At 44.0% G+C, this 15,316-nt stretch overlaps 1 long non-coding RNA gene across 1 annotated transcript in view; it reads left to right on the top strand.

The window, feature by feature from the left end:
* The first annotated feature begins 501 nt into the window (after positions 1–501).
* The window catches only part of LOC124292267, a 36,574-nt gene continuing 21,759 nt past the window's right edge, over positions 502–15,316 (top strand). Inside the window, exon 1 of the long non-coding RNA XR_006902402.1 lies at positions 502–554. This is a non-coding gene — a long non-coding RNA (uncharacterized LOC124292267). The remainder of the gene's footprint in view (positions 555–15,316) is intronic.

The raw sequence follows: 15,316 nt of genomic DNA, 5'->3' as shown, positions 1-15,316 counted from the left end.
AATATATTGTACCCATCATAGGCTAACAGCTGTTTCGATTCCCATATGAGTTACAATGTATAAACCAACCCATTTCTAGTGTCCCCGTCATTATTGCTGGAATATGAAACAAAGCAGCCTAAAACCAAACTCCTCCTCCTCCACTAACAGCTAATCTCTGGAATGGAATTTACAGAAAAATGTTTTAAACTAAATACGATAAAGATAAAAAATTCAGACGTTCTTCATTTCAACTAGTAGATCCGACACCACCCTATATCCTAGGCTTCATATATGAGTTACATTAGGTACTCTTGTTTCAAAGTCTGGAATGACCCAGACTATCCCATGTCGTCCACGAATAAATGCATTATGGTGCAATATTTTCGATGATGAACAGCGGCGGTTGGTCAACGTGGTCTGTGAAGATTATACATTGACCTGTAAGAATTAATAGTCAACAAACAGTCTCTGGGGACGGGACCTGCAATGTGGCGGCCCCAGACCGTTGGAGCTCCCTGTCCCGGGGCGTCCTGAACCTCAGACGCAGACATGTAACATTGTGCCTTGTGCAGGTGGGACAGTGTGAATATTTGTCGTCGCATCTGACGATGGCTACATTGCATATCGTGACGGGGATGGTCAGCCATCATAATGATAGAGATCAGTAAAGATTAAAGATTAAAAGGCGGTGACGGATGGACAGTGACTGGTGTATGGGATGAAGTGTAGGTATCTTGGGAAGCGTAACAGTGACGGGATGATGCCGAAGATGGTACGGGTTGTGCTTGGGAGACTGAGTGCAGATCCTTGCATGCTGCGGTGTGGGGACTTGCGGTGCTTTTTTGCTGCTGGCCGGTTTGCATCGTTCGGACGTTTGGGTTATTGAATTTATGTTGTGCATGGTAGAATGTCAAGGTCTTTTAAAATGCTACCAGCGGGCCCTAGCTTATCTTGAATGTTTGCGACACGGAAGCTAGGCATTGTTGTAAAGCATTCAATTGATTCTTTGGAGCTCTACCTCTTATTTTCACTAGGGGAGGGGGTTCATTGCTTTACAAATAAAATCTCTATTTTAAATGAGATACATTTCTGTAAATATCACCACCGTATGACATATATTTATATTTGGAATTAGTATAATGATATCTCAGTAAAGTACAAATTCTAGTGTTTGGGGTTGGGTCTTAACCGGGACAGTCTCAAGAGAGCTGGGCTTTTCTAAGCGTCAGCACAAAGTCAGGGGATCTAGCCAGCTCCAGACATCGCTGAAATCGTGGTTTTGTTTTGTGGTGCATGTAATTTCTTTTCTGCATTGTGGTGTTAAAGGTTGCGTTTTTATGAAGTAGAGGTTTGTGATAATAATGTTAGATCCTGACCAACTTCTAAATGCTTAATTTATATATGGTTTACAATTTGTTATCTAAATTATTAAAGAAGTACATATAGTATTCAACGTTTGTGTTTGTATTTTGAGTGCGTAGCATTATGGCTAAAGCCGCATTTATAATATTCCAGCAATATCATGACGGAGTGGACACAAAGAAATTCAAGCACACATTAAAACACTTTAACCACTAGGCCAATGTAAGTAGTTCTATGATTAACATCAAATGGATTCACATCTAGCTAGTCTGTTTCCAGTGAAATTACCGATGAATTTCCCATAAGCAAACACATAAATCAAATCAAATAGAAATTGAGATTGCCTGGTCTAGACTCGACTGATTATTTACAGAACACCGCAATCTGGCTGGGAATATTGCGGTGCGGCGTTAGGCAAAGAGAAACAAAGCCAACCTCATAAGACAACAAACTGGCCAAAGTCAGAGAGCAGGTCGAGGATATACAGGAGCTTATGTTATTTTTTGTATTTTGTGGGTATTTTTGATGGATCGGCAAAACAACTCCAGTTGTCAACCTTTCCGCCATTTGGTACACATCGTGAGCATTTTAACCATCCCTGCCAATCCCATTAATTTATCATATAGTTTACAGAAATCCCTGAGGACAAACATATATTTAATATTTTCTACAGTCATAATAGAATATATTCTCAACAATACTTCGTTGTCAGCACTTGCATAATTCGATTATTGATTTCTACCGCTTTAGGCACCATTGGCGAAATATCAAAATTAGAGGACACGAAATAAACTTTAGACGGTATTGGAGATCAGACCCGGATCATCGTCGCCGTGTCTGGCTGCACCTGCCCCATAATAATACATACTAACACCACAATGGGTCAGCATGTGCCCATTGCGTTTGTCCACATGACATGCACCTAAGTGCCACAGTTCCTGCCTAAAACATACAGACGTGAAAGCAAAGTGTATGTGCGTCGTTCATTTTCTCGCCTTTGCTGCTTTATCAAAATACACATTCTCATGCTGTAGGTTATTTCTATTCCTTCAATCGTTTTGAATAGTTCCCCGATCATGTAAAGAGATACAAACTCATATACCATGTGTCATCGATATTTGCATCAATGGCGTTGTGCTCTTTGATATATCTTGCCTATCTTCAAAATCAGTTACCGGGAATCTTTTAACCACAGGTAGGATGCGGGATGTTGTCGATGGTGGGTCGGTTCAGGGGTTCTGTAATAGGCCAGATGTGGATGAAGGTCCGTTTGTCTTGGGCGTTTTCTCTGCATAATGCGTGGCAGTACCCATATAAAGGACGCACGGCACTTGCGGCAAATGGGTTCGTTTGATGCATGACATTTGGGAGGGTGGTGTTTTGGATACCTTTCGGATATGATTGGATGCTGAAAATGATGGTGCAGTGTGGTGAGGTGTTAAGTTGGTGAGCTGGATGGCCTGCCACCACCTACAGGATCACTTTTGGCCCATGCGTGGGGGTCCTGGCTCTGAGGTGTTACACACACACACAGGTTCTGCCTTGGTGGATCTGAAGGAGATCTTGTTGGTGGCTATTTTTGGCTGGATGTTCACAGATGATGAGTCAGGTAGCGGCACTGGTTGCACTTATGGATGGTGCGCGGAGACAGTTCTGTGACGGATGAAGTGTGGAGTCCTGGAAGTACCTGCAGATTGTGATGGGCATTTGGACATGGAGAGCTGCTCTGGCACCGGTGATTATGGATCGGTTCTTGGTTTTGGAGTGAAGAAAAAGGGCAGAGTGAAGTATCACAGTAGTCTAATCTATGCACAAGATGAAGAAGGATGGGCAATTTGATTCTTTAGTCAGGTGTTCTTGTTATCTATATTTCTCAGTTGAATGGAACAGACTCGCAATACATTAAACAAAGACTTTTGCATTTTATACTGAACCCCATATGGAAATGGTGTTGGTTGTGGATGAATTTGGTTTGTATATGGATGCAATGGGCCACTAAAACCAAGTTCAATACATTCAAGATTCCTTCGTTAGCACTTTTAGTCAATGCTGTAAGTAGCAGTGGAGGTACTTACTGGTTTCAGGTGCCAATATGCATCTGTGTTGGGCTTTCCATGCGGCCCCTCTCGCATTCACGGAGTAAGCTGCTGTGTCCCTCATGGCTGCCTGGCCTCATGGAATTGCACTGTACCAACATGGCGCGGATTCATGTTCCTGGGATTGACCCTCAAATGCGAAGACTTCTTCTTCCAAAGTCGATATGAGTGGCGTAAGGTGATGTGATCTCGATGGTCACCCGCGTGACGGTAATATCCTGCCGGGCATTTAGCCCATCAATATGTAGTGCAGATTTAAAATCCAGTGTAGACTCATTACGGTATACCTCTCTATGTCAGGAAATCAGCCCCTAAGGACTAGCTTTACAGATATAGTTACAAGATCGCTCAGGTATTCTTCGATGCTTGTTAATAACATCAAATTATCATCAGATATATAAGGTTAAAACCACTTTCTAATAGGCATTATGTAATAATATTCCGCCTGAATGACAAAGATTTAGTTATATCTATTCGGAAGGCGTCCGGATCCATCTAGGGGTTGTCAAGTATCCGTCTACTCATAGCATACCGCCAACCAGACCTTCGCCCATCTAGTGCATATCAGCTGCACGTTACATTCAATGTAAAGCTGTACATACCAGATATTATATATGGATTATTAACGTTATTTCCTAATCACCATAAATTCTACACAAAGATTCGTTTCCGCAGGTACGGTCTGCTTATTGCCCCGTTTGGTTCTGGTTGGAAATGGGCAGATGTATGACCGGTATGGTCTTTGCTCATATTAACTGATAGCCATTTCAATATAATTCGTTTTCCAGAGTGTGAAGATAATTTAGTTTGCCTATGAATGTTTTGGTCAGAGTTGTCTTTTGTTGTTTGCGTTAATGCTTGCGGCGGAGTGCGTGAACGTTCGCCGGTACGATGTCGTCATATACATTTATTTTGATTCCGTAGTGATGGCATCACCGCCGATTCATATCTTTTCGCCGGTTGATTGAAGCGAACGCGGTACGTTTTTATGCCCGATGGTTTGTATGCCGTGGAACGTTACGGTATTAATCCGGTAGTAGTAATATGGCAGTAGACATGACGTTTTAGATTCAAGTACGGTAGGATACCCAGTGACCAATTGGTTGCTCAGATTTAAAGTTGTTTTGTAGCGGATTAGGTGGTGGATGTCGGTTGCACTTTCCTCTTGTTGGATTCGATCAGAGTTGTCAGATCCATATGAAGCCCTATGTGCGGTTAGGTTTGTCGCCAAATCAGCATAATATATTGAATGATGTTACGTTTTTTGACGCGTTTGAGCTCGGTTCATCTTTGGCAAATATTTGGGTGCGTTTAATACGGCCGTTAGCTCGCGGAGGGTTGTCTTGTTTGTTCAAGCTCTTTGTTAATGGCACCGTGGGTTAACGTGGGCGTTCAGTTAATAGCACTCAGGACCGCCGGCGGCGCACGGCGGACGGTTTACGGCAGCGGAGTGGCGTTTCAAGCGAACGGCGCTTATAGTTGGTTCGGCCAGAGAGGGATGGGATTGTATCGTGGGATGGACTGCAATAACAGGTGTTCACGGCGGAGGGTTGTGCGGGGCTGTGACTGCTTAAAATTTAAATGAGACTAAAATACATGTTGAATAGAACGCCAGTTCCTGCGTTCATCTTTAACACTTATTGTAAAGGTTTATATATGTTTACTACACTACGTGTGGTTTTATTTAGTTATTGTTCCGAATAGGCAACCGAGATCCAGGAAGCACTATACTTGCGCGATATGATGTGATGTTGGAACCGAACAAATAGATAATTCAAATTATTTTGAAATATCTGAATGATTTATATTATGATGCTGGGGAAGTCGTCGGCGGGATATGGTGATTGTGTATACTCTTATTCTACCGGCGTACCTCAAATGCCAAATATATAATACAAAATGTTGATGTATGGCAATATCACTACCGATTGAATTCAATAATGGCTGGCCGCCGGTTTACGAGGATACCCGCCAGATTCAAGAAGGATCGATTTTATACACCAATACCAGTCACCGTAAATGTCGAATAGATTCCCCAACTATATCTAGTAATAATATTATTCTACATATTGTTTTCGATGAAAAGAAGAAATGAAATTTTACCGGGTGTACCGTTAACCGTTCGTGATTTACAAATCCAGTCATAAGCGTCACGCTACACAAACTTTCAACAGTTCATCTCCGCTTATCATTCCTGTAATGCCTATCTCTAAAATTCCTCTTCTTCTCTCCAATACAAATAGATATCTAATTGAAAATACTACAATCTCAGAATCTAAATTTCTTTATTTATTCAAACAAATTGATTATCTTTTATTTATTTCACAATTTTCGTTTCAGTTTATCTGGAGCCTTGGTATTGGTGACAAAGACCAGTTGTAACTAGATTCTAAAATGTATGAGGGAATTCAGTAGGGCTAGGACGAAATTAGGAAAAAATCGATCAAATTACCATATACCACGAATCAGATCGAATCACAGCGAATGGAAATGCAGTGAGTCAACCTCTGAATGTTATTCAATCACGTTTGACAGGACTGTACCAAACCAGCATAGCGATAGCGGGATCCAGATTTGGTCAGACTCGCGCTAACTAGGTTTGGCCACGCATATGTCATGTCGATATCCACATCGATGCTCATATTTGTCGCAGGTTGTCTGGTCAGTTGCGGACATTTACGGACCGCCGCGTGCATATGGCGGATATTTTAACGGGTATCATCGCTCGTTCATCAATGAGTGCCATGTGTAATGTTGCGTGAAGCCGCAGAAAAGAGATAGCTATTTGTCTGTATCCTTGTCGTGGGCTCATCTCCCTTTCCGTTCTTACCTGGTTCACCGTGCACTCGATTCCATGTACGTGGTTAGTGGTGCGACGATCCCAGCCAGATTCGGTGATGCGTTTCGCTGGATGAATATATTTGATGTAATTGTTGGCGTCGAATCGTTTTGCGGAAACGTTTTGGGTTGGCGTTGGGTACCGCTTCCGTAGTCCTTTGATTAAATGTTATATTTGAATATAAATATTAAATTTAGCCACATACGTCATTTTGCGATGATGAAGGATTTTAGAAGCGGCATAAGCAGTATCCCCAGATGCTGCGTGGCAGTGTATTTTATATAGGGTTATTGGTGGTGTTTTTCTGCAGATCGTTTGCGGCGGCGTTGTATATTGCGCTGATGTTCGTATAATGCATGTTTTCCGTCCATACGGGCTGTTGAAAGGGCGCTATCACCAATGGAACTTATCAGATCGCGTAGATTGGACTAAATGAAGGTTCATCGCGTTGGATAGTGCCGGGGAGTTATGTTTAAATGTCTGCCAGTTAGGCGCGGCTTGCGGAAGTTTTCCAGGACGTAACAGGATATTGCGTCTGTAGCGGAGGTTCGAGATGATAATGATATTGCACAGTTTTATTCATAAGTTCTATCGCTTAGTAAGGTCAGATAGATCGATTTATTCAGCGGAAGTGTTGGCCCTAGGACCTGGAATTACTGCAATTACGGTTGATTGCTTTCACATCGTGCTAGTGACATATTAATTTCTAATGGCATTGGATACCTATTTCGGATCACGAAGCTGTTATTGTATCCCTGCATCCCTATAATTATTTGATGTTAAAAGATTTGAAATGTAGTGATTCGCCGCATTTACCAATTTTTGACGGACTTGGCAAATGGTCAATTAATGATATTGATAGCAGCATCTTGAAAAGCGGACATGCAGTCATGACAATTTGAGGTGAAAAGTGGGCGATAGATTACGCTGAGATTCGAAAATTAAATTAAGACCTGCAGCCGTCTAAGCCTCCTGTAATATTTGTAAAATATTCTATCCCCTGAAAACATACTTCTATAATAATATTACATGTATTTTCCTTGATTCATCATATTTATATATAAGCTATTATATAGTTTCTCCTTAAATATCTTCTACTGAAATTGAAATGCAGTCCCCACAAGCTGGGATCTATGTCTGTATATATACCAGCATCCGTTGTAGGCCAATACAAAATTCGTAAGCGCTCCCGAACGTCCCGCATACCTAAATGTCGCTAGTTGGTATAACCGTATTTCCCCTACGATTATTCGAACGTCAACAGAAATTTCGACTTCTCTATTTACTTCGAATTTTAGCTGATACCAGCGTTTATTTGAGTAGTGGAAGTAAACATAAACCAAATTATGGTATATAAGCTAACCAGTGGCAGTAAAACCACTATTAAACTTTAGCGGCATGACTAATATTTTGGAACAACCTCCCAACGTTTGGATTACCTAACGGCGGTCAGCCGATTCGGAAGTTACGGTGATTCAGAATATGAAATGATATTGAACAACTTGAGCCCTAGGCTTTAATATAATGATGATGTGGTCGTTGTTGTGCAGTATTAAACAGCGTTTAGTGCAGTACGTAATGATATAGGGAGGATTTACAAAGAGAATGTTTTTCAAGTCTTGGAAACAACATAGAGCCTAATTAATATGGTGCCTTTTGCTGAGCTGTGACATCCTTATAACTGCGTCAATAAACCCAATTTATCTTTGCTTGATGGTGCCATGCATCTAATAAAGGAAATACTGCTTGAGTAAATATACGGTGCAATATTAAACTTATTAGATTTGTTTTACAGGTTTAACAGTATTCCTTTAGGCCTTGGCTATATATGGCGACGGTGTGTGAATAATGGGAGTCTGGACCCGGACAATCGCTGTGCATTGAATCAAATTCTAGCGGATCCTCACGGGTAAAGGTATAAAATCATTCCTACCATAACTTACCAAAGCTATGCGGCTCTGTTATCAAGTTGGAGTGGCTTCTGTAGTAGGAGGAATGTTGGATTTATGCTCCGCATAGAGTAATTCCAGGCCATGGCAAGAAAGGATGAATGTTGTCGGTAAATCAATATCCTCGAACTGCATAGCAGGAATCTAGAATAAAATCTACACGGTTTATTGTGTGGATGTATTGGTGTAGAAATGGTGGTACGGGACCAGGAGGCCCGCCGAGGCCTCGAACAAATAACTGGGGCCCATGATCACCTATGAGAACATGCAAAATATGTCCACGAAATCAATGGATGGTTTGCGGGATGCGGCGAGTGCAGGTGTTTGGTCACGGTAACGAAATATAATAGCAAACAAACCATGGGAATTATTCGGCAGTGGGTGATCTGTAAAGGTGTATTAAATATGCTTTGTGCGGTGCGATAGTCAACTCTTCTCTGACGAATGCTCTCTTTGTCATCTTTCCAGAGTAGCACAGAGTTTGGTTGCGATCTTTGATGTCAACCAGGTCCACATGGACCATATTGGATCGGTAAACGCGTTTTCTGTCTCCCTCGTATTCGCTAGCTGGTACGCATAGAGTATCACCTTTATTACGGTCCATTAGCGTTTTCTCCGTTTTATACGGTATTTGTGCAGCCGCGGTGACGATTCGACGGATTTTATTTAGATTATGCTTCGATGGGTCTTTGCCCGCCAGAGTCTGAGTGACTTCGTTGATGATAACATCCACCACTCCTTATGGCCTTTACATATTCTGTGTTTCAGTCTTGAGGATCCATCAAATCCTGCGAGTACTGATAGTGCAGAGGCGTTACGGTAGTGTGCGTTGAATCTCTGCAAACAATGCTTAGCTGCAGTAGGCTCCCACTATACTTAGTATCACCCGTACTTTACCAATGTTGTAGCTGCTTAGCTCGACACAGCTCCATAGACTTCGCATCCGGGATCGACTTGCAATCTGGTAAACCAAGTCAGCAACTACCATTTATGATACATTCAAAAGACGCTTGCGACTTTGTTCAAAATCTTTGAAAACCGATCAACGAGTTCAGCTTCAACGCCATAGCAACCGCGGCATCCAATCATCCAAATGCCAAGTTCTCGCCTCATTCTATCGTAGAAATTAAGAACAAGTCAGCTTAATGATAGGCCGCAGTCGGTCATCGAAATATCGAATTTTTCTTCGGGCGATACGAGCTGCCGGCAGGTGGAGCCTCCAGATAAACTGTTTGTTAAACAAGAGCTTTAAGCGGATTTCAGGATAACATCAACACCTTCCAGCAAAAATTAAGTGGGCTGTAGTATCTTCTCATCCATGCTATATTGCTTGTTTAATACAGGCGCCTGTAATCCATCTACGTAGGTGTTGACTCCGTCGTCAGCGATCATCGTTTGTAATCCATGGGGACGGTGACGTCAGTTGATCATCAGTCCGGTATATCGCATTGTCCGCGCTGGCTTTCAACATGTTTCATCTGGTGTTGATTTGGACGTTTTGTTTTTCGAGACAGGGCTGCTTGTAATCTGAAACGGTGGCGGTTGTTTTCACCCGATGTTTTCCGCCTTTTCGCCTTCTTGATTTCGCGATCTCGTCGGCTTTCTTCATGCGGAATGCATCTTGGGTCTCAGGCCCGGCGTGCTCCGATGCGGTATAGCGATCGTATTCATCTTGCCGGGCACTTTTTTGTTGACTTGACATTTCATACAGGGTGATCTTTGGGATAATTAAGTCGTGCAGGTGCGTATGTTTCTTCATGTATCCTCGATATCGTCCACATTGTGGATTTCGCCGAGCAGAATCCGTTTCCGATGTTACAGCCCCTCACAGCGCACTTATCGTCGCCCGTGTAATGTTTCGGCATCGTTATTGAAATGATACATCGGGTGTTGGATGGAGTCGGATGCTCATCCCCGTATAAGCAGGTCAGTTAGATGTGGGTTTCTGGCTGCATGTACGCCATGTGATGTCGATGGAGATATCTTGTAATTTGGCGCTGGGCTGCGTGACTTCCTGGCTTTTCTTCTTCCAGCTGGATCGGACCGGCACAATGTTGTTTCTCCGGTTCGCCGTGAATAGGCCTGTTGGGAACAGGTCTGGCCGAGCTGTACAGGTTGTTGGCGTTGATATAGAGCATGTGGTTGGTCGGTTTGCTCGAATCGTGACCTGGGAACATATTGGTTGTTTCTGGCGTGTCGTTTGGATGCCATAGAAATCCTGCCTCGCCTCGCAGCCTTTCTCCACGAACAGGTGCATGTCATAATCCGTTAACAATTCCAATTCAATTTTCGTCTTTTTTCAACAAGGCATCCCAAGAGAGACGGTGATGAGAAGTACCGCGGGTCCAGGCCGTACTGTTTCGAGAACGTTTTCTTGAATATCTCGAACACGTTGGCCAGCAGCATGCGATCCGTTTTCAGGTACAGGTCGTTGTAGTCGCCCAGAGTCTTGCGCAGGCCATTTCTACCACCGCGTTGAGGGCATCGCGTAATCGTCCAGGGTGATGGCCGAGTCGGTCAAGTTGCTGTGAAATCGGTCGATGGGGAGGTAATCGCGTCTCATCGAGACCTGGATGAATCGTCCATGTATTCGTAGAGGGTAGACTCCTTCCGAGAACAGCAGATGTCGAGGGTCACCGGTGTCGATTGTATCGATTGGTGATATTGAAGTCGTTCGAATTCGTTGAAACGTTCACCAGGCTATCCAGAGGCGACAGCAGGAACTGAACTGAGTCGATGAATTTCAGACCGTCTAAGGAGAATGAGATGTATTTTTCCATGTTGTTGGGAATGCACGTCAGATTGCCATCGACCTTAGAGATGGCCTGCATGATCAAGTGAGCATCGTACCCGCGAAGATTGTGAAACACGACGGGGATTTTGATGGTTTTGGGATTGATTTTGAGTTTCAGGTTGCAGGCGACGTGGCAGTGATCTCTCACGACATCTCCATTCAGGGGTTCGTCGCACACGTGGCAATTCTTTGCCTTCTTATGAGTTGGCCAGTCGTCTTGGTTCATGTAAATGGGGGCGATGGTGTACAACCGTTTCCTGATGAATTTCTCTTCGTTTTGCATGCATGTGAGAAATCGTTCAGACGCCTCAGCGTCAAGGACCTCTCTGTAGACCAGGGGAGCCTTCGTTTTTAATCGATTGCATCAAACGACCGCGATGCCCATGAACCCTCAGGCCGTTCTCTTGCGTTTTGTGCGTGGAAACTTTTCCGGGAATGGGGCGAGCAACGGTGTCGATGTTTTGATAAGGGCTTCGATGTCGTGTAGATGGCGTGAAGGCACAGACATTTGATGCTTGTGGTTGACGAATTTCAAGACATTGTCGCTTTAGTCTGGGCATGTCGATTCAGACGGCCGTCTTTCCCCGCCCAGCAACTCCCTGTGTGATTCCAGCAGGTCGGCCCAGGTGAAGCCTTGCAGGCACCGTTCGCAAAAGTTTTTCCGGCGTGTTTCGATTGATCATGTAACAACAGTCTGCTGGAAGCTTTTATCCATGCATAGTGATGCTTGTCGTCGTCTCACTGAACCATGAATAGCGTTGATCGTCTTGATACCTTCGTTGTCGAGGAGGGAGCCTACCATCCTGTGCGATCGTTGTGTTCCTTACCATTGCCAAAGAGACGTTGATGGCTATGTGTTTATTCTGTTTTTCGATTTTTGGTGATCTGGGAGATGGGAGTCAAGGTCCGTCTATGCGCTAGTCGAGCCCGTCGTCTTCCAGGATAGCTGGAAAGTATGTCGAGATGTGCGTTGGCTGGAAACAGCGTGGATCTGATCGCTACCCTCATGCAATGCATTAAGCCTTTGTTTTGGCGTTGACCATGGCTTGCTTTTTCTTAGTACGGTGACATCGTCCAGGTACGTTCCCGCCTTTGAACAGCGCGTCGTTTGCCACCTCCAGGTAGGCCGTGTTGATCGTGTCACGACCCAGCCCAAGCATGTATGTGGGTGTAGCGTTCCAGCAATTCTCGTATTTTTGCCAACAAGGTGTTGATGGACGCATCGACGGACTTTCCCGGGCTGATCGCGACTTCTTAGTTGCCTCTGAAGTAGGGCTGGGCGTGCTCGGTGGTGCTGTCCGTCTGCTGTTTTTCCAACGACATTTTCACCGTGAGTTGAAATTTGGGGCTTCCCAGATCGTTTTCAGTTCCTGCCGACTTTGTCAGCGTATCAGGGGTTTGATGTGTCGTCGACGTCCATGATCTTGTTGACGTCAATCCACCAGCCTCTGAGATATTTACCTCTGATTGTGCTGTTCGCCGAACCGAAGTTCGTCGGGGTTTGTGTTCCTCCTCCAGCAGTTCGATGAGTTCGGTTTTCCTCATCGCAGAATAACCTCTGAGCCACGTTCCTTCGCTGGAGCTTGAGTTGTTTTCACGGTGGGTTCGCCGTCGACATGAGGAAAGTCGAGCAATCTCAACAGCTGAGGTTTCCTCAAACAGGAGTAACCGCTCACTCCGTTCTTTTGTCAGTTCTCGAACAGTTGGCATTGTCGAATAATCTACAAAAGTTCCTTCGAAACTAGGATTTGAGCGGCTTGGACCTCAGTATTGTGGAGGCACAACAATGTTACCTTCACACTCACGAAAGGTTGTTGATAATGCAAGGAAATGTTCAGCAACTTATAGTTTAGTTGCTTATATATCTAGATGCGAAGTCAATCTCTAATAGGTTTGTAAAATTGTGAAATCAAAATCGCAAAAAGTTTCTGCTGAACCTGGAGATTCGAACGCTGGACCTCAGTATTGTGAGCTCAGCTATGTTACCTTCACACCACTATCCGTTCTGTACAGAGACAGTGTAAAATATCAGATTTTTATTCTCAGCAGTCGGTTTAACGTCTGTTGAGGTAGTCTCTTTCGTCAAGTAGATGAGATGGCCTCATGCCGCGATCCCTCGCGTGGGCTTTGCTACGAGCGATAATGGCATTTCACTTCCACACCGCACATTTCGCATGCGTGTAATTCACGAAACCTTTTCGTGGTATGGACATCATGTGGTTGCCGCAATAGTTGGCGATGCATTTCCTGTCGCCCAGGTTTCGGCTTTGCCGAAGCAGCACGTTCTTGCAGTTATTCAACGCACATCTTCCCATCTTTATGTATACACATAAATATGATCTAGTCTAATTGTTTGACGATCAACACGGTTCGCGACTAGACCCAGAGCCACGATGATCAGCTCTCGTTGTTTCTGTGCTTTGGAAGGCGCGTAATACCGGATATAGCGTGGGTGGTGGGCCTCCGCCGCCCGAGAGTTCGAGTCGTTTGCTGGTGAGCACGTACGTACTATTCCCGCGATGGCGTTATCGACGTTCACGAACGTTTTGACGGCGTGGTTTTCGATGCGCGAGTTGTGCGTTGACGTAATCGATTCTTTGCACGTTTTGGGGCATACTCGGCTTGCGCGGGCCTGCAGTTTCTCTGGCTATATCCTGACGTTTCACGTTCCGCCGGATTTCAGCTGCTTTGGAAGTTCGTAATTTGGAAAATAGGTAATTGCTGCCAGAAAATGCGAAGGTGATGAATAATGCCCCGCAGAGAATCATCGTTGATTGTGGCCATCTTTTTATTGTATGTTATTTACGATATTATTTCAATATGTGTTTCCGGAATGATGCCTTGCTTGACGAGGCATGTCTTTGGTGGCCATCACCAATCCTAAATCGAACACGAAAGCATGCCCATGTCTTGCAGGTTGAAATCGAATTTGGGTGCTGGTTGTTTGGTGATCATTTTACTCAATAGAGCGGTAGCTTGGCGGCCGATACCGCTTACCTACGATGGCGTTGATACGCGTCGTTGACGAACGTTTTTTCCATCGATTTGTCAACATTTTTTTATAACATGATGGCGAGGGTTGACTTCTGGTGAAAGTGCGTGTACCGCTGCCGGGAATTGGTGATGTCTTCAGGTTGAATTTGTACAGCAATACGGGGATGACGGTTGTGATGCATGCTGCCGCCGTTATGGTGTAACAAATCCATTGACGAGTTTTTCTGCTTTTTAGCTAACTGGAAGACCTTTACTTGGCCGGCGGCTACTTTTGGGATCCTTTTTCTTCTGGTTTCACGGTATCAATCACTTGTTCCGTCATCTGCTGTCTTTGCTCGGGACAGCAGCATCCCTCTGCTCCTCCTCCGACGACATCTTGTACACTGTTATCATTATTTTCTTTTCTTTAAATTGGCAATGCTTTTACCGTGATGATCTTTCTAGAGATCTTCGCTGTGCGGTAAAGTCGACGTTCGAGGGAATGGGAAGGATGTAGGAGGCTATGCCAGTGTACATCTGCGTTAGGACTGACCCTATGGTTTCTGTCATTTCGGCGCCCGAGTCTGGCTTCGTATCTCGTGTACAGCTTTGTCGATTTCTTCGGTCGACATTTTGTGAATGTAATGTTATCGGGTGTGTGGTCACCCCACCCAAATATTGTTTGACTTTGCCGCCGACCATGAGCGCCACCAGTCTTTCCTAAAGCTTTACGTTTTATTATTCTCAGTCATCCAACATTGGTTTGAGAAGTTCATCGCACTCCATCTTATACCGTGAGACAAGCAATGTTTAAAGTCTAATAAAATGAAATCCGATGTACGACGGAACACATCGAGATGAAAGCCAAAGTTGCACACGATGAGTGTTTCGAACATCATTTTTTGCTGAAGCTATGCTTGGAATTTGCTAGAATTTTGCTGAAGCCATGATTGAATTTGCTAGAATTTTGTTAGAATTTTGCTGATGCTATGTTTGAATTTGCTTGAATTTTGCTTGAATTTTGTCAGAAGTTTGCTAGAATTTTGCTAGAATTGTGCTAGAATTGTGCTGCGGCTATCTTTGAATTTACTAGAATTTTGCTAGAATTTTGCTAGAAGTTTGCTGAAGTTATGCTTGAATTTTGCTAGAATTTTGCTAGAAGTTTGCTGAAGTTATGCTAGAATTTTGCTGCAAGTTTGCTAGAAGTTTGCTAGAAGCTAGCAGACTTTGTACTCTACGGGTTGGTTGTTTTCAGCAGGCGTTTGGCGTGTTTCGTTTTGGCGAGCTGTTTCTTCAGTCGTTCTCGTTCTTGTTTGGTCGG

Source organism: Haliotis rubra, unplaced genomic scaffold (genome assembly GCF_003918875.1).
Source record: "Haliotis rubra isolate DU_JTF1 unplaced genomic scaffold, ASM391887v1 Scf510, whole genome shotgun sequence".
Classification (NCBI taxonomy): domain Eukaryota; kingdom Metazoa; phylum Mollusca; class Gastropoda; order Lepetellida; family Haliotidae; genus Haliotis; species Haliotis rubra.
The sequence above is the reverse complement of the archived record's forward strand: the minus strand, read 5'-3'. Positions and strand labels throughout refer to the sequence as shown.